This window comes from Corvus brachyrhynchos, unplaced genomic scaffold (assembly GCF_000691975.1).
Source record: "Corvus brachyrhynchos isolate BGI_N302 unplaced genomic scaffold, ASM69197v1 scaffold114, whole genome shotgun sequence".
In the NCBI taxonomy this organism is placed as follows: Eukaryota; Metazoa; Chordata; class Aves; order Passeriformes; family Corvidae; genus Corvus; species Corvus brachyrhynchos.
Genome location: NW_008238337.1, coordinates 287,358 through 306,681, shown reverse-complemented (window position 1 = coordinate 306,681; position 19,324 = coordinate 287,358). Strand labels below are relative to the sequence as shown.

Below are 19,324 nucleotides of genomic sequence, written 5' to 3'. Positions count from 1 at the left end.
CAAAAAACTACAGATTTAAGCAGCACCTTGACCAGAAACTGCTCTCCCCTCAAAGAAAAGGGGAGAGGTACAACACAGTTCTCTTTGGAGAACATGGAAATTACAGAAATGTTTAACTCAAACCTATTTTAATTCGTCTCAGTACTTATTATTGAGTTACTAGAAGTATGCTTTGAAAAATTCAAATGTATATTCAGTTTGAAATATAGTTTATTTTGCAGCAATCTAAATATTTCATTCTGCACTAAGAAAATCAGTTATTGCTGAAACATGGTTTCAAAAAAATTATGTCTCTGCTATTTGACTGCTTATTCCAACTTGAGAGAGAAGTTTTTTTGTCAAACTCAGCTCTGTCTGGATTCTCTTCAGCCCGGCCTTAACAAACACACTTGGAATGATGACAAAAATGAAACATACCCTGCTATGTGACAGTTGTAACTCACGTAGAACTATCTGAGAGTGTAAATAGATGCTTTTAGGAGTTGCAGGCAGATGAATAAAAATAGACGAAAAACTTTCTCAAAATTCAGTCTCCCACCTCCGCTGCATTTTTCAGTGTTTCTAAAACCTTTTCCCAAGGTTGGAATAGGTCAAAATTATTATCTTCAATTATTTGATGTGCCTAAAATTGTGATATAGCAAAGCAATTAAGTGTGACTAAAGAGTCAAATTAGTGATACCACCAGCTTCAGTGGGGACGTGAGCCAATGCCTGGAGATGAGCATTGTGCTCCAGTCCTTACCGTGGGCCCAATTATGGTGTCTGCTCATCAGTGAGCAGGACTCTGCCTCAGCCTTCAGTAGGAGCCTCATTACACGGAATGAGGAAAGTTAATTGGCATGTGGCTCCACTTCCACAAAATGAAGGTTTTGAAAAGGTCTGTTTTGCACATTACAGCAAAGTCAAGGTCTTTCAAAGGTTTTTGTGACTGTGTAGATGAAAGGATAGACAGAAGGAAAATCCAGCCTGAGACATGAGTGCTCAGGGTTTGAGGTTACTCTGTCTCTGACTCAGATGGGTTTCCTCAAACACAGGCTCTCCGCATCATCCTCCAATTTTCTTCAATTTGGCACAGATCTATCTGGTTTTCACCAGAAATCCCATCCTTGAGCAGAGAGGCCTCTTTGATTCTAAACTTTCAGAACATATCTATGTTCCCAAAAGAAACTAAAAAACCTCCTCATCAACATTTTAAAGTGAGGAAGGTTCCAAGAAACGCTTCAGAAGTGGACAGCGAAGCAGTAAATTAACACAGGATGGTATGAACTCACTAAAATGATATGTGGCACTGCCATAAATCAGCACAAGCTGATTTAAGGAACATAATCATTAGGATGAACCCTGGACTAAGTATAGCATCTGTGTTTTACACACAACTGGTGCCACAAATGACAGAACACCAAACAATAACATCACTATCTTCTGTGGGGAATAAACAACAAAGTAACATGAGTTTCAAAAGCTCAGAAACTTTGCCCAAGACCATTCAGAGTGTTTCATTAAATATACAGTCATGAAATGGCACTTGCTTGTGTTTAAAAAAAAATTGCAATATTAGTACACTAACATTACCAAGCTCAGGAAAAAAAACAGTGAAGAAAAGTGTCAACTTTCAAAAATTTTTCCTTGGCTTCCCTGTAAATTTTTATTTAAAAAGCCCTGCTAGCCTGTATTCTTTAGTTTCTCTGTGGCTGCTAAGACAAATAACTCTCTCTTTATAAACTTAAATAAGTAATTGAATTAGATACCAAAATTTCTTCCGTAAGCCCCAAAATTGGGCCCATTTCCATCCTAAGTATTACTGCCAGAACTGAGAAAGGTTATCAGTGTACTTGAAGGATGCAGGGCCATTGGAAGTAGATTTTTCTCATGTAACTAATCTTTCTCTGTAGTCAAAAACCAGAGATAGACACTGCCATCCCACAGCATTTTCATCTGTCTCAGAAATCAGTTCACTCTCTGGTGTCAGCTTTTCCCCAGATTCTGACTGCAGGAGTGAATGCATTAATGTATTAGGTTTAGAAATTGAAATATTGTAAAATGTAATCATAAAATATGGTAGAAAATAAGTCTGGAAATCCCATCAAGTCACACAGTCTATCCTTTTTCCAAGAGAAGTTTGAACTCTCTATTCCTTGACACAGGCTTAACAAAGAATTATTTAGAAAATTCTGTGATTTGAAATTCTACTTTCTTCCTAAACCATGTGGTCTCATACTTCCCTTTAACTGACAAGCTGAGACAGCTAAAGCAGCTAATACGCTTTAATTGACTTAGGGTTGGCAATTCTCCAAAATAATGAGGAAAAGCTCAGAAAAAAACATTCCTTTGCCCTCTTCCTTGAATATAAATCTAAGAGACAAAATTCAATGAAGATTTATTACGTGTACACAAGGAAGTTGGTGCCCTCTTATCTTAAAAGCACTGGTGAAATTTAATTCCTCAAAACAGCTTTGAAAATCCCCATCTAAAAGAATGAGAGTTGCCTGTTCATTAAAGGAACCGTTCATTATAACAATATTGATTGTGTATTAACTTAATCCCCACACTTACATTCAATTGGAACTTGTTAAACACCCTTTGGTGTGAACGACAAACATCAATGAGGTTTTCAAGCGAGAGGCCCAGGCAAAGCTGCTGGGATAGACCAGATATCCACCACCATGCAGAGCATTCCAGACTAAAAGGTAAATGCACGAAATACTTTATCACAGAAGCTCAATGAAACCACAAGTTCTAAGAAGCTTAAGACGTTGCCTGAGGAGAGCTTAACCAAGAAAGCAAGGTGGAAATGCACAGTGGAGGATTAGTCACTTATGCAATGTATTATAAAAAATGCTATTTAATATCAAGCTGGCCCCAACCTTTAAACATTCCATCTACAACATTTCCTACAGAAATGTGAGTTTCAACTCCTGGTCCTTCATGGTTTGTTTTGATCTAATCTTGTATCTTGGCTCACCGACATCACAGCATTATATCGTTGAAACTATTTCTTTTATGTAGCACATATTGTCCCTCCCACAATGTTTTTCTGTAAAGTCATGAAATTGTGCATTGCATTGGTTTTAGGAGTAATATGCATTAAGCATAAAGATAAAAAAACTGGAATGTCAGTCATTATTTAGCTGCTTTTCCCCTTTGCGCAAGTCTGAAACCCAATACACAAATTGGCAATGCAATAGCAAAAAAAAAAGTGAAATAGTTTTAATAAATTATTCTGAAAGATATTAGATAGAGGTCAATTCCCAGTTCTTTTGAACTCCATCACAGAACTCTCATTTAATTTTCTGGGAATAGAATTTGGCCCCAATCGCTTATAAAATGGGATTAAACTTCTGGCGTTCTTCCCAGAACCTGAAATGAAAGTACACCAATGAAAATCTGCAGAGTCATAAAACAGAGCTTCCTAAAGAAGGGAAAGCCTTACATGTAGCTTTACGAAACAGATTTTTTAGTTCCTTAGATTGCCACCTTCAACACCTTAATCTTATCCTGTTATTCATAAATTGATTAAAATGCCTGAAGTCAGAATCAATTTCTTGAACTTGACTTGAATCAGTGGGTTTTCCACATTTAAATGTTTTTCAGCATGCATTTAAAATTGAAGAGTATGAGCAGCTATCATTTCTGTAAGACCATAGTAAAGGTCAAACATTTATTAGATTGCAAGTGACATGAATACATACTGAATTCTTATTAGAGAAGGTCCATCACAGTATCATTTTCTTGGAGAGTAATAGGTCAGCTGTCAAATCTATCACCATGTCTGCCTCTGTTTTCCTACTGTCAAGCCAGGACCAAAGAGAACAGAAGGAATTCAAGGAAATACACATCTCAAAAGCACCGATTTGACAGTTTTAATTAAAGACACAAATCCAAGCATATGGAAATCCATTACCTGGAAATCCTAGAGTTGATTCTTCATTCTACACTGACTTAAAGAAATCTAATTTGAATATAGGACTGCACAAGCCATTTGCATTCTTACGTAACTACCAACTCAAGAAATTACTTAACCCAAAACATGTGGAAGGCTAGATTTCTGCTGGGGCTGGCTTCCTACGCTAGAGAATTAAAGAATCACCCTCATGGCATGACATCCTGTCCTTAATTGGAAGACATTACTGAAAGGCATTACGCTTTCTACTCCAGGGCTGAGACAGCTGAGCATGGAAGTGTCAGTGACAGGCAGAGCTCTGGCTCCAATTCACCTTCACACTCACAGAGAAAGAGTTGCAGGACGGTCCAGGTATCTCAGCCCACACCCTGCTCACAGTCGAGTACTTCTCTAGACCTGACATTTACCATTTGCATGATAAATATTCAGTAAATGCTGAGGTGAGGATCAGGTGTGCTGACTCCTTCTAGGAGACATGGATGCACTAAACCCTCTCTGACAGGTGGGTACCTCAATGCATCACATTATTTGGTTAATAGATTAGTATATACTTCTAAAAAAAGTATTTAAAATGTGAGAAATGCATTAAAATGAAAAACGTAGTGAAAAGAAAGACATATTTTGCCTAATGTAGTCACGCTTCTGGTTTTAAATGTCACTGAGAGCTACCCAACTTACTTGTGTTTTATGTATTTGTGCATGTTGGTTTAAGAAGATCATAAAATTGCACAAGTGGAAAATATATCATTTTAACTGCAGAGGGCAAGTCAAGCAAGGGAAGAAAAAGAATAAGGAGGAAGTTACTCCTGCGTTGCTTGTCATTAGGAGGCAACTGCACATTTTTATTAAACCAGTCCAAGACGCAGAAAAGCTTACAAGTTAACAATCCATTATTAAAAGAAAAAGGCTGGGGGGAGGGAGGGAGGGAGGGTAGGAGAGAGAAGAGAGAGAAAGGAGGCACAAAAGCATCTAAGAATCAATAAAGAATGAAAATACAGGGCAACCAGGGAAAATCAGGAATAATTTCTATAAACTTCTCTAATTTTACACCCAGGATAATTTAGTGATAGTCTGTGCCACAGGCATGATAGTTAAAAAATACGAAAGCAATGAAAACAGTCAACATTCACAGAAAAATAAACTCATGTTGTTTAAAGAGGCCTCTCTCTTCTATTATACTGTTTGATAAATGTGTATTTCTGGTAATCACTGCCCCAAAATCAACTGTGTTCTAGTGTCTTCAGTGGAACAACACTGATTTCTACCAAGAGAGACAGAGGGAGCCTTCCTATCTGTAACAGAACTGAACAAAGCTCCTTCCTCTGAATTCACACATCCAAACCCAAATCCAGGTCCTGGGTTTTGCAGCTCAGATTCCACCATGAATACACACGTTTTTAGTAGCAAGTATTCCAAATTCTTTGATATAATTTCACAAATTATGCACTGATGATTCACTGGGAATATACACTGTGTCACATTGCTTCGCAGCACCCAGACTCCAAAGTGTTGATAGTGATAAACCTTATAAAGAACTTCCAAAAGCTGCGCTAAAATGAGATGTTAAGTGCATTTTGGTTGAGAGGGGAGGAAGAGATACAGTTTTGCCACTTGATAAAAAAAGTCTCCCCAAATAGGACAGTGCTTAACTGAGACTAGAGAAACCATTTTAAGAGATCATAGTCACAATTCACAGAACACAAGCTGAATACATGAAGTTTTAAATTATAGGAATGAAGAAAAGTTTTCATGAGATGAATGAAAGTTCTAAAGATGCAGATAAATTTATTTTCTGCATTTTTTTTTTTAAGTATGAACATGTAGGAAAGTTTTTGACCTGAATAATTTCTCATACTGGTCTAAAATATATTTGTCAGGGATTCAGCTTCCACAGGTAGAGTAAAACTGATAAAACACTAATAATATGACACAATTAAGGAGGGAGAATAGACAATCCTAGCAGCATACATGTAATTGCAGCAGTATCTCCTTCCCCTGAAGGACTCTGCTAGTACCCACAAAGAGGATGAGAACACGAGTAATTATTTTTTTAGCTGTTAGATGTAGCATGTTTGGCATCCTCCAGCTTTTACCCAATCATGTAAGGCCACTAAAAACTTCTGCATGTAGTGCACATTAATATTATGTATTTAGGAAAAGCTTTTCCTAGTTTTAGCTGCTTCCTAAAAGATTGTAGAAGACTGTATCATGTATTTAAAAATCCATTATTAACTTCATATTAGCATTTTGAGTCTCTAAGGAAGCAGATGTTGTTGCAGGTTACCCACAAAGAGTCTACTTTCAGTAATGAGGAGTGGAACTCTGACATCTGTCAACTGAGTAAATTCCACTGTTTTGCAAATATTGATCAAACAATCATGGCTAATAATACAAGTCTAAGTGAATTAGACAAATGTTCCCACATGGCCATTAATTTAATACCCAGCCTAAATTAGCTTCTTTTGTAATGCAAAACCCTTTTAAGGAAGATAAATTGTTCAGTGACATCAATGTCCATTTCAATTATGGCTTTATTCTGGTGGAGCCTGTTCTGCACAATACACCTGCTGTTCACCTGGTTGTGCTGTAAGAAAATACAGTGGCAACCACATGACACTAACCTTGAACATTTATTTCCCATTTCTCTAGCATATGGGATAGCTGATGTAAATGACACACAAGAAGTAATTACTTTTCTTTGTAGCAGCCCACACCGTCAGCGGAGTTGAAATCACCATTATGAGGAAATACATTGATTTAATTCACCTTAGCACAACTGTGTTTCCGAACTGCACTGGAGATAAGAGCTGCCACCTGAACATGAACTAGGCGAAGATGGGGAGCCAGAATGCACCAAAAGGATACTTGCAAATGGGCAGAAAACACTTCTTAAAACCCAAATAATTATCTCTCCAAAGAAATTCATGCATCACTCTCCACCCTGCTTCACTGGAGACAAAACTGCCTGAGGTTCAGCTCTACTGGCCTCAATAGGGCAAGAAGGGAAGGTTGGGAGGGGTGAAATTGGTCCCACTTAGAGAAGCAGGCAACACTTCTCAACTCTGCTCTCTCTTCAGGTCTGAAGTACTGCTCAGTGAAGTACGGGAGCAGTTCCCCTCTGGCTTCTGTGGACTTTCGAAAGCCTGATGTGGAATATGTAATGCCTTTTTATTTCTGTATTTTAGTCTTTATTGGCAGCAGTTCATTAGTTTTGAGAGACTAGAAAGGCTCCTTAAAATGAATCTCAACCAAAGTGTCATTTAATTGCAAGCAGTTTATTTCAAAATGTTTCAGTTAAAATAAACTGGGGTTTTTTTGTAAACATCATTACATTTCAAACTCAATTTTGTGACAAAATGACTATTTACTTTCTCTCCTCTTTTAGGTAAGAGTATTTTCCTTGATACATTCTAGTAGCTTTTAGTGGATGGAAAGAAACACCTGAATAGGTAGTTATTCAAAATTATAAGTACTTTTTCCCCCACAAGAAAGACAGCTGCTGTTTAAATGATCTTGTCTCACATGGGGAAAGAAAAAGCTTTACCACACTTCCGTACAAATATGGGCTGCCCACAGGACACAAACAGAGCACAGCATGAGCCTCAAAGCCCTGCTGTGACATTATGCAAAAGCAAACAGTAAAAAAGGAAGAGGTTATAGAGGCAAATTGGTGTTGCATTTAGAGGTTAATAAAGACCTTTTTTTGAAGAGAGGGTCAGCTTTATGGGATATTCAGGTGGCTAACTCAATAGAAATCCCTAAATGACTTTAAAATCTCCTACATGGTGTTCATTCAATTTCAAGAACTGTGATGTTATCAGAACAATGAAACAAGTCATATTTATAGTTTCTTTTTCTCCAACTGCTTTGTGTCTTTCTCTGTACTTGACCCCATTTTGAAATGACACAGTCCAAGGATACATTTGAATTAGTGAGAAGAGAGAATCCCAGAACATCCTGAGTTGGAAGGGATCCACAAGGATCATCATATTCCACCTCCCGGACCACCCCAACAATCAAACCGTGTGCCTGAGAGCATTGTCCAAACACTCCACATCCCTTCCCCTCCCAGACGCTAAATTATTATCATTTTTAACACTACAACCCAGCTACCCCCTTGGAGTGACCGAGACTTATCCTTCTAGCAATACATTTCCTGTTAACTGTCATCTCTCAGCTGAGGGCACGTCACCTGTCACCTCAGTCTGGGCCTGCTCTGCTTGCAGCTCCTTCTTGTGTCAGTCCTGAGCAAGCCACATAACACACAACACCTCTGCTTCTGCCTTCTATTTATTACAGACACCTGAATCCAACTTGCAGTGTTGTTGCAAGAAAAATTTACCAGAAGTTCTAAAGCATGATTGTGAATTATTGATGGCCACCCTGGGGCTGGCCAGAAAATGGAGCATCTCCTCCATGACTCATTCCAAAGTTTACTTTCATTCTGACTCCAAATGAAAGCCAATGAATCATAATGAATGGTACAAATTCGTGTAAACATTTCCTTATAGTAAGCATGTTCCTATGAATCATTTAAATGAAAGTATTTTCAGGAAAAGATGGATCATTTTGTAAACAGTTGTTATCTGGGAAACAGGTGATGACGGGAAGGCTGATTTACGATCACACACATTCAGATCATGCAGAACTGGATGAAACAGTTGCTTCTCCAGAGTGCCAATCTCAGGAAAAATTATTCAAATGAAAATTATGCCCCATGTGGCTTTTAAAAGATTTACTTTTCATTTCTCGTAGGCATCACTGCAGAAACCTCTCTCCCTCACTGCCCGCCCATACTCATCACCCCAAACACAGATCCCCTGATTAATCACTATTGCTTCCTGACCAATAGAAGATTTAAGACATACAGCACTGGTGAGGAATTTATTTTCAGGCAATAATTTTTTTTCTTTTGAACTTTTTAAACCTTCAATGCACTAAAGCACTTTAGATGTATGAACTTCTTTATATCTCTAAAATTGAGATGACTGTGCTAATCACCAATTTAATATTTAATCTGAATGAAGGATTATTTAATAGTTGGTGTAAGGAATGGTGTATAGACAAATGTTCTCTTTTGGATAGCTTCTTTGGGCTCCATTACTGTTTTTCTTTTCTCTGAACTGGGTCACTCCCTGACTCATTAATTGTCTTCTGAGATTTGACCCATTTTTCTGAGTAGTCCTCTAAGACCTCTCAAAAAAGGGATGAAAGCAGTCCAAATTGCTGGTATGGGTTTTTTAAGGTTGCCTGAATAATCTGAGCAGTTATCTGAATAATCAGGAAGAAGTGAATCAAGTCTCACAGTATGAAAGCCCACAGGGGAAGACGGTCAAAGCTTAGTCTTGGAGGGAAGTTCAAAAGACATTGAGCTGCCTTTTGGATGGAGGTGGTCAGCTTCCTGCAGTTCTGTCCAGGCCCGGCATGGGAAAGGGGGCACAAACACCCACATTTATGCATTTCACCATGTGTAGATAGAGGTAAGAACTCCAAAGTCTTTTTTGATGTAAAGTTGCCATAACACTTTCATTCCTCAGAGTACAAAGAATCCAAGAGAAATAGCAGCCTGGCAAAACAAACACACTAATACTCTTAATTCTGAAAACTGACTGCTGCAGTTAATATACTTAGTTTCTGTTTAATATCACCAGTGAATAGTAGGCTGAAAAGAAAATTCAAAAGGGGTAATTTTCTTTGATTAAGTGAATTGTCAAAAGTAAATCAGGATAACTGAAGAAATTGAAAAGGCCAAATAACGTCACTAGTTTGTTAACATGGGAAATACTTTGCGGTGTCCTCTCCTGGGGCATGTTGCACTCATTATGGATTAGCTGCTTATTGGATAAATTATATGTCTAAGTTTATCCAAATTTTCTTTCATCCATAAATTCATCATTACAACAAATTATATATATTACAGGAAGTATTTTGTGGGATTTTTTTACCACTAACTCAATTGAACACCAAGATAGCCATTTCTTAGTGCTTTTACCTAGCTGACATGGGTAAACATCACTTTCAAAATTCCACAGTGATATTTGCAAGAAAATATATCTGCTCTTTCAGAAATGAGACCTCATGTCCTGAGACAGCTAGACAGATATAGATGCAAACAAGGAATCTGAGTCACTGAGAAATAGAAAAAAACAATTCAATACCAGGAAAAGGTCTCTATTTGTGGGACAAGAAAATGCTGGTTTGAGATATGTAAAATGATACAGTCATACATTCTCAGGGCTTTACGTTTAAAACATTAAGCCTAGAAGATTCAAGATCCAATTCAGTGTCTCTTCCTTTATTTTTCCTTTTCTAAGAAAGCTACATTTCCTGCCACAATTTCAGTTTACTGGCATTTGTCTCACTGTCGTAAAACAAAATTTTCCACATGCTCTTTCTCCTTTTTTTATGAGCAAACATTTCATTGTTTCAGTACCAGGTTCAAGTCTAGTGCAAATTCAAAAACATCAGCTGGATGACTCAACAGCAGCCAAATGAAGTAAGAATCTTCTATCAGACACTCCTTTCCCCAGAGACAATGTAATAAGTAAAAGCTTTTTCTGACTGCAGACATTTTATCACCTGATTGAATTTGGAAAAATACAGATGGTTGTACACATTGAATGCCTCACACGTATGTGTGCTAAAACCAAACTGGAAATGCTTGTTCACTGTAATTACTTACATATGTAAATATATCAGTCTTGTCTCTCAGTCCTCAAAGGCCCGTTCTAGAAATTGAAACAATTTTAGTTACCACTTCTTTGTTTCCTACAGGCTACTGCTAAGCTGGCTGGAATCAAGAGTTTAAACTGTACAACTGTTGGGAGCTGGCTCAGCAACAGACATAATTTCAGCAATGTTTTTGTGTTAATTAGTATTTAGAATTAAACACATCACTACTAACGCCACACTATGATTGGTCCCCAGAATGATGCTTAGGGCTGTATTTATTTTATAATAGGACAAAAAATAAAGTAAAAGTGTCTCCTGACAAGTTAGTGTAGCCGAGTAGTCCAGATTTGTGGGACATTTGTTCAACATGAATAACAAAAAGCACATAGCAGTGAGTTTTGTAGGACCCTGGGATTAGGAATGGGGAATATCCAGAGATATTCTAGAACTGTGTCTATGTCTAGAACTGACCAGACCAATTGTCCAGCTCTGCAGTGGAACAAGGGTAGCAACAATCATGAAATCACAGCTGTACTGTTTCTGTGGTAAAATGTATTTCGTTGCCTTAGTGAAACAATTACATTTGGCAGCTGATGCACTTGCCTCTAAGAAATATTAGAAATGCCACCACAATCATTAAGAAAAGTTCATGATCAAATGACATATCAGTTTATAGCAACATCTGTTTTGGGGAGGAATTGGGGGAGTGATGGAAGGGAAAAATAAGAGAGCTACCTCACACATATGCAATAAATTTCTGCTTGCAAAAGCAATTTGTAGAGTCGCTGGGAAAGCCAGACCAGCATTGAGAGTCACTCTATGAAATACCACTCCAAGGTGACACCACATGATTTTCCCGTTCAGTTTTCAGAAGAACTCTGTGTTCTACAGCCTAATTCCCCCAAAACAAGTTCCTGAAAATGTTAACTTTGGGGTGGGCGGGGTGGTCTGCTCCATGTCAGTCCCATTTGGAAGCTGTTCTGAAAAATCCATTGCCTTCCTTCTCCCTTCAAACTGGGGGGAGAAGGCTTTGCCCAGCTCCCTTTTCTGGGGAGAAGCCCCAGAGAGTAGCTCCGAGAGGGAGCATCACTGCCTCAAACAGAGGCACAAACGGCGCAGGCACGGGACCAGCTGCCAGGGCAATGCTGTTGTGGTCTGCTACCCTGTTCTGGAGAGGAGCCGGGCAAAAACAGCTTCCTGAGATCCAAACCGCAGGCACAACTGATTGGGAACCTCTGCAAGCTAATTCTATATATGAACAGCTAATTTTAATATATGAACAAAGCAACTTGAAAATTTAATGTGATGTACATCACAATGGGGCACAGATACCTAATGAAAGTAGCAGGAATAAAAAAGATTTGTAGCAATGTGAGTATCTCACTGGTTCAGAAAGTACATTAATCACCACTGTGGTAAAGTGAGAGTAAGGAGACATCCATGTGAGCTTGCACAAAGCATTTTCCACCTGAAACAAAGAGAAGTGCATATGTTGGAGCACTTTCCCAAGCAATACAAGAAGAGTACACCTCAGGCTCTCATTTATGCACCTTGTGTCATGGTAAAAAAAAAAAAATCAATGCTAATTGCATATGTTTTCAAAAATACTCTAAATTACTCTATTAAAATAAAGATATGCCTCAGGAAACAGCTCCTGTCATGCATATTAATAGAGTAACAGAACTCCATTGCGTTTACTATTTCCTATTTCTATGTGTTTCCTAGTGAAATCTCTGCAATGGCTGTGTGTACAAGCTGATCATGGGCACTTGTCCTGCCAGACTCTCAGAAAATAAAAAGAAAAGAAAAGAAAAGGAAGAGGACGAAAATATCATTAAGGTTCATTACTAATGAAAATCAGACCTGTGACACCAACCCTTGCCAGCACTCCTGAAGGCAAAACGAATGAGGCAGCTTCTAATGCATGATCTGGTGACAGAGTAAAGAAAACCCAGATGAGAAGAGGTCCTAGCCAAGATCTCCATTCTAAGATTTTACAAAAGAGGACGTTAGAGAGCAGCATCCAGGATAGCATCACCAGCACTGAGGAGCAGCTTCTCTGAGGAAAGGTAAAATCAACAGTATTAATAATAATTGCAGGTTTTGAACTTTAATAGAGGTAAGAATTCTTCAGCTTCATCTGGGATTTGAGTCAGAAGCTCAAATTAAGAGAGCAGCGACCTCACAAATGAAACAAACCCAAACTTCAGAATACCTGGGTGTCCTGGAGAGTTATAGCCATCTGTGAGATATATTAAATTAGCTGTATCAGGTACTTGATGCTCATAAGAAATACCTTCTCTGAAATGAATCAAAATGCAAGAAGTCATTGTCCCTTTTGCCCTTGACAGTGACCAGTGATAACAGACATGACACAGGAATCCCCAAAGGTGTGGAAAAACAGCAGGAACTGTTAATCTTGCAATGTCTACTGTAACACTGTACAAGTGCACACTGTGTAAGCAACCAGTACCCCTAACTTCACCTGGTTTTAGCAAGAGCTCACAGCTACTTCCTTATCCGTACAATGAAAATGAATTTCTTTTGACCCCAGCAACCAGTCACTGAAACTCACTCTCCCACTGAGCACTGCCTTATTGAGAAGACACGAGGAAAACCAACAGCCGTGTATGAGAGTTAAAATCTAAATATATAGATATAATGTAAATTCTTTACCTAACAATCTTTACAACTCTAGGACTCACTTAAAATGAAATTTAGGACACAAGAACCCTCATATAAGCCTCTCCTCCCTCTCATTTGTAATGGAAACAGGTATTGCCTTCAACTGCGTGAGCATGTGAGCAAAAATTATGGAATTGTAAACTGCTAGGAATAATAAAAGTCATTCTTACAAACTGATTTTTGCTGACATCCAACGAAGAAATAACAAATATATCTTAGAGATTGTTCAGCCACTAATGCAAGTTTGTGCACAGAACAGGCTGCAGTTCGCAGCTATAAAATGGTGCTCTTTTAACCATACTGGGGAGACTAATTCAATTCAGTAGAAGAGAAACAGTCAGTGTAAAAGTTATGTTCATAAATGGCATAAATCTGAACTTTTCAGGACAAAGGCTTGATATGTCTTTATGTCTTCCTTGCCCCTCCTTCTCCAACAGAAAGAACATTTTCTTCTGTAAATTTCTTTAATCCACTGAGAGTGAAAATTAACATCTCTAGACCGTCATTAACAGTAGCATTTTGAAACACTAAAAAAAATTCCATTTGTTTCAGTCTGCGCTTTAAAGTCCCCCAAAATAGGAATTGTTCCCAAAGGTGCAATCACAAGTATTTCATCAGAACACAGTTAGCAGTCACAAAGATTCACAGCCAACAGAGTAGATACCAACCTCAAGAATGCTTACACCTGTGAATTTGCATCAGTGCTTACTTGGCTAAAGGGAAGAAACACTCAAATTCCTCCAAGAATAGTTTTTTAAAAAATCCTGCATCGTGTTTGCTGTAAATTAAATTCTAAATAAGTCATCAAAGAATGGCAAGAAGGCAACATCACCTAGGTAGGTGGCTACGAGTCAAGAGTGTCTGACATAAGCTCCATCTTCGGAAGCCTTGTCTGGAACTAAATTGTGCAAGACACTTGTTTAATTTTAGAAAAGCTGTTCAATGTCACTAAGACAGACAGTGGCTGTGATGGTGTTCTGTGCTTGGCTTTTTTCCCAAGAGATTTTTCCAGGATCGAAGTGCCTGTGAGCAGTGGTGGCCAGAAATAAACATTACACAGAAACCCGAATTAGAGAAGCCAAGGAAGATGAAAGAGTTGGGCTGGAGGCTGGTGCTGTGTGGGGTTCCCTGCAGGAGGGCCAGGCTGTGGCAGCGGGTGGACACCATCCCCTCCAGCTCACCTTGGAGAAGAGCATGAGCTGGAAACAAATCTTCTGGTTTTCAGTGAAGAGCTGTGTCAATTAAAATAAACTCCATAATGAGAGAAATTCAGATAGAATGTGTCATCCCATTTTCCTTGAAATATAAAGATTAAAAAGGAGAAATATTTAGACAAAATAAGCTAGTCTGCAAATGAAGGGAACAACTGGTAACTAAATATCTGCCTATAAAAAGGCATACTAAAGCATACTGGAAGGTAAATAGATGTTTGGGCAATATGAAAGCTGCGTGGTTAAAAAGGAGCAAAGTACTTTAACTTGTATCAAAAAAATGCTAATAAGCAAAATGACATTGAGAAATTAGAGCAGTGGAAAGAGAGCACATCACAGGCAATTTAAAATGTAAATTCCCTGCAAGAAATGCAAGAAAACCCTGCAGATACTCCAAAGGCAATCAGAGAGCAAAACCAAACTTACAAAAGCCATAGACAAGAACCTCAAATGTTCAGCACATACATATAAATCCTCATATCTATGAATACTGCTGCATGGCATTCTAATATTTCATAATGCCTGATCTGAAAACAGACATGTAGTGCATGGCACAATGGGTGCGAATTTTATGTCCTACAGCCAAAAGATCTGGAGTGCAGCTGTACAGAACACTTACTCCAGTGTCTCCCAGTCACCCACAAATGAGCTGACCTGACAGACCTTGGTGTCTGAAGAGAGGTAAGACTACCAGGAACTGAGATTCCTAGGAATTACACAATTTATGCTAGGATCCATCCAGCTACTCTTTCTTAGTGAACCAACACACCTAACCATGTTCCTCACTTTGCTGCAACCCTGCTGAGGAGGGGAGCACTGCTCTTCCTGTTGGACAGAGCATGATATCCATGCTGCAGTCACAGCAAAGACTGTTGAACACACACCTGAGCTGATCCAGGAGCTGGTGGCAGTAAATCTGTAGCAGGATGTGAATTGCACATATTAAATATCCAAGTATTTCCCAGATAAATTTGGACCATCCAAACGAATTCAGTTCCAATATGTTGCACTGAAAGGTTCTGTAAATGCTAAGTGAACACTTGCACAGAAGCTCATAAGCTCCAGTCAGAACATGGCTCGTGTGCAGGATCCAGGCATCTTACCCTGCAATCCAGGAAAATTTCCTGAACTTCAACCACCGCATTTCAGTCCAACCTCATTTCTTTAAGTATCTCTACTCCAAACTGCAGAAGCCTAGGTAGACTATCTGGACCTCACTGCACTCTTGCTGTATACATCATTTAAATGACATTGAGAACTCTGAGTCCTTGATCTTCTGTTTTCTAAAGGACATAAAGAAGTGAAAGGAAATTTTCTAGCACAGTTCTGCCATGCAGTGAGGAGGTCACTGAGCCTCTATATTTTCAGTTGTGAAGCAATTACAGTTTATAATTCTCTGTTGAAGTGCAAAATTACACAAACAAAAGCAAACACAAAGAATGCTAATTTGTGGGTGTGCATCAGAAATGAATCATTCCACAGTCATCGCCCCCTCTACATTTTATATTAAATTACTAAAATAACACTGACAATATTCATTAATCTAATTGTTCAACTTACATGCTTACTGTATTTAACCCTGGGAATGATGCAGAATAAATGCCATGCCTGCAAAGTTTCCATTTTCCTGGTATAAACTACCACAGCATGAGACTGTCATACAACTACAGATCTTTTTTTCCTTCTAGACTTCAGCTGAACTTCATATCCCCACAGGGGAGAAGAGTGGTAAAAAATACTGGAGTAGGGAGTCTTGTACTCACCAGGTACAGCTGAACCAGTGTGGAGGAAATGTTGCTGTGGGCAGGCAAATGATTATTCCTGCAAAAAACAAAAGGTAGAAAATATTTTCTTTCCTCTGTTTCCTGTTCCCTTATCTATTTCAACACAGCTATGAACAGCTCCAAATTTGAGATGTCATATTTGACTTCTAAAATACAGTGTGTTGTTCTATACAGCTGGCTTCAGCTAAAGGACTGGGAGACACTGGGCTGTCCAGTGGGGTGGCACTTTACAGAAGCATCTGCATGCTATTCATTTTATCCTTGCGTTATTTTAACTTCTTTGTGGAAGAAAACATCCCTTTGCTTTGAACTCCTGTGTTGCCAGGTGAAAAATCTCTTAGCCTGTAGCTGCAATTTGCAGTAGCAGTTACACAAGCCAATGGCATATTTGTCACCCAATATTCAGCAGAAATTCTAACATGGAAAAACAAAAACAGTGCTTTTTAAGGACCAGAAACACTGACAGATCTCTTTGGTTGATTGGCTTTGGCCACAGCTCTCAGTCTCCAGCTATTATGAACATCCCCTTCTACCTTTTCTTCTCTGTCCTTCTGCTTTCCCATCTCTGCAGCTGTTTAATTCTCAACATTTACACTGGTAGAGGAAATTAATTTTTTAATTATTTATGTTTTGGCAGTTGGATGAGCGAAATTCAGTGCTGCTTGGGAGTAAAACTTTGATTCTCTGGGCAGTTCTTCATTTGTTTATTATAGATACTAATTATGAACAGGAATACCTGCTGAGTCACTACAGGGACCAATCTCATGGGGTATAGAAAAGAGGTTAAATAGTTTTATCTCATCCACCAGCATTGAAAAGTACATCAGGCTCCCCTCTACACAAGGTTTGCAGAGTCAGCAGGGCTCCTTTTGCTGTGGAGGGGAACCAGAGGCTCTGGATTTGAAAGAGGCAGGGTAGGATTATGTGTGCAATCTTTACAAGAAAAAAAATACCAAACAAGGAAAGAAAACCAGGGTGATTTGGTCCGAGTGCAAGGTAGCTCCTTCTAGAGGTAAGTGTAGGAGCACAGGATGCAGCCACCTGAGGGCTGTGCAGGATTTAACAGTGTGAGTGGCAGAGATTCGTGAATATTTCTCTCCTTCCATCCTTCCTGCAGGGATGGAACCCTGACCCTGAGAGCTGTGGCCCTGTCTGCCCTGTTCTCTCTTTTTCCACTTGGTAACTGTGAGAAGCAAGACTTAGAATACATTATTCACATCTCAGACCACACAGTAACTGCATAAATGACATTTATCACTATTATCTAAACTGATGGCTGGGAAACCAAGAGGTATGTATGTAAAACTGAATACATCCATCCATCCATGCATACATATACTTATATAAAATGTCTGTGGGTGGGTAAATTGGCTATATAAACATTTGAAGCAAAAATTACCATTTCTGATTTCCTTAAATCTCATCCACACTTTCTTTACCTTTATATCCATAATGTCTTTCTGAAGAAACCCTTAAAGAAGGCAATTTATTCTTCAATAAGGCTTAAAAACCCCTAAAAGTGAGGCAATTAACAAAATTATATCAAAATTGGATGACAAAGAACTTGAGTAACTGTTAAAAAGTGAACTAGAACTAGGTTAATACAAGAAAAAACTAATTGTCACTTAGATACTGGACTAGAATTAAGAAGATTTAATGAAATTCTCAAGACCTCCACAGATATAAAAAATGACCTATGGACAATCACTGTGTCTGAAGTCCCCTTTATGAAATAAGGATGACAATGATACTGACTCTTACTTTGAGGCTGTCTTGTCTGCTTAATTGTACAAACACTGAGTGAAAGGTGAGTCATTCTTTGTAAATTGAGCCTCAAGCATTCCTCATTCTCCAAAAAGTTAGAGAATATCATTGAAAGGGTCTAGTATACTGCAAGTTACCAGCACCTAAAGAGGAAAGTCACACCAAATTATAGTTAATAAATAAATCTAAAGGACAAAATTGTAAAGACAGATTTTATTCCCAAACTATGTCTTGAAAAATGTTTGGAAAATGCAGGCTACCCAGAAGGCATTTGCTGTATTGCAGGGATAGTCATTTGTCCAGATGGCAGAGGAAGTTACTGGGGGCATGAATTTGATTCTAACTCATAAGGAGAAGCTAAGTAAGAATTTGGAAGTAGAAAGAAATTTGGGAGGGGAATCAGGAAATGTCTGAGTTCTCTATTTCATGAGAACAGTGACATTCAGCAGATTCACAGAGACAGTAGGCTGGATCTTTTGAGAAGACATTCTAAGGGAAAAAGAAGTGCAGAAGAACTGGCAGCTATTAAAACAGACTCTGTTAAAAACACAAAGGCAAAGGAGTCTGCCACAGAGGGAAAACACTTGGCATGACTCTTTAAAGAACTTACAGATCTAAAAGGAACATGGCATAAAAGAGAAATGGACAGACATTATAGAACTAGACAGGTATACAATCAGAAAAACAAAGGTTAAAAGGGAGTTATTGCTGGCAAGGAATATCAGAGATAACAGGAAAAAGGTACTTTCAGTCCCATGAGATAGAAAAGGTAGAGATTATCTAAAGAAACTGAGAGCAAATGTGAGACAACAGAGAAGACAGAAGGATTCAAGTTATTTACTATCTCACCTTCCCACAAAGACCCAGGTATTTTTTGTGCTCATTTCAACAGAAAAACAGCCTAAAGACCAGAACCAGGAACAGCTTACATGTTCAGATACACAGAGAACCTGAAGGAATTTATCCTAGACTTGTTGAGAAACTAGTCAAAGCAACGCTAGGACCAGCAGTAATTCTGTGTGATGACTCAGTGTCTTCAGACAGCAGGACTTCAGAAACGTTTAAAGTGCTAAGTGCTCACTATATTAAACTGCTACTTCATATTTATAAAAATTAGATTCTTGTTCTCTTCTTGGTTTATCCTCTGTAAGCATGCAGGAGAGTGCTTGGCAATGGCCATTGTTCAGTCTCAATGTGCTGAAAATTCAGTAATTCTGTGCTGTATTGGTTCCTTCAAAATATTGTCCAAGGGAATAATTCCTGCTACAAGCAACGGTGTATGTCTTTGTCAGATTTACAGCCATTTA

The 19,324-nt window shown here is 38.5% G+C and overlaps 1 long non-coding RNA gene across 1 annotated transcript in view; it reads right to left on the bottom strand.

The window, feature by feature from the left end:
• Nucleotides 1-19,324, bottom strand: part of LOC108446852 — a 211,121-nt gene that overhangs the window by 110,308 nt on the left and 81,489 nt on the right. The window contains exon 3 of the long non-coding RNA XR_001862168.1: nucleotides 16,233-16,290. This is a non-coding gene — a long non-coding RNA (uncharacterized LOC108446852). The remainder of the gene's footprint in view (nucleotides 1-16,232; nucleotides 16,291-19,324) is intronic.